The sequence below is a fragment of the Myotis davidii genome, unplaced genomic scaffold (genome assembly GCF_000327345.1).
Source record: "Myotis davidii unplaced genomic scaffold, ASM32734v1 scaffold581, whole genome shotgun sequence".
Lineage (NCBI taxonomy): Eukaryota > Metazoa > Chordata > Mammalia > Chiroptera > Vespertilionidae > Myotis > Myotis davidii.
In genome coordinates, this window is record NW_006291426.1 from 1,002,594 (window position 1) to 1,002,888 (window position 295).

The 295-nt window shown below is 71.2% G+C and overlaps 1 long non-coding RNA gene across 1 annotated transcript in view; it reads left to right on the forward strand.

The window, feature by feature from the left end:
* The first annotated feature begins 27 nt into the window (after positions 1 to 27).
* The window catches only part of LOC102765879, a 2,899-nt gene continuing 2,631 nt past the window's right edge, over positions 28 to 295 (forward strand). The window contains exon 1 of the long non-coding RNA XR_435727.2: positions 28 to 275. This is a non-coding gene — a long non-coding RNA (uncharacterized LOC102765879). The remainder of the gene's footprint in view (positions 276 to 295) is intronic.

A 295-nucleotide genomic window follows, 5' to 3' on the forward strand; every position in this document is an offset into this window, starting at 1 on the left:
CGTCGCGTTGACTTCCGCTACCTCAGGGCCGGGGCTGGGGCGGGGAGCGCGGGGGAGGGCCCAGGTCTGAGGGAACCCCACCCGCATCCGCGTTCGAGCAGGGACTACATTTCCCGAGGGGCCTCGGCGGCGGCGGCGGCGGGCGCGGCAACGTCCCCCCGGAAGTGGAGCCTGGGACTTCCACTCGTGCGTGAGGCGAGCGGAGCCGGAGACTAGACCGGAGGCCGAACTTGGGATCTGACAAGATGGCCGGGCTGCCCCGCAGGATCATCAAGGTAACCGCCCAGACCGGCCT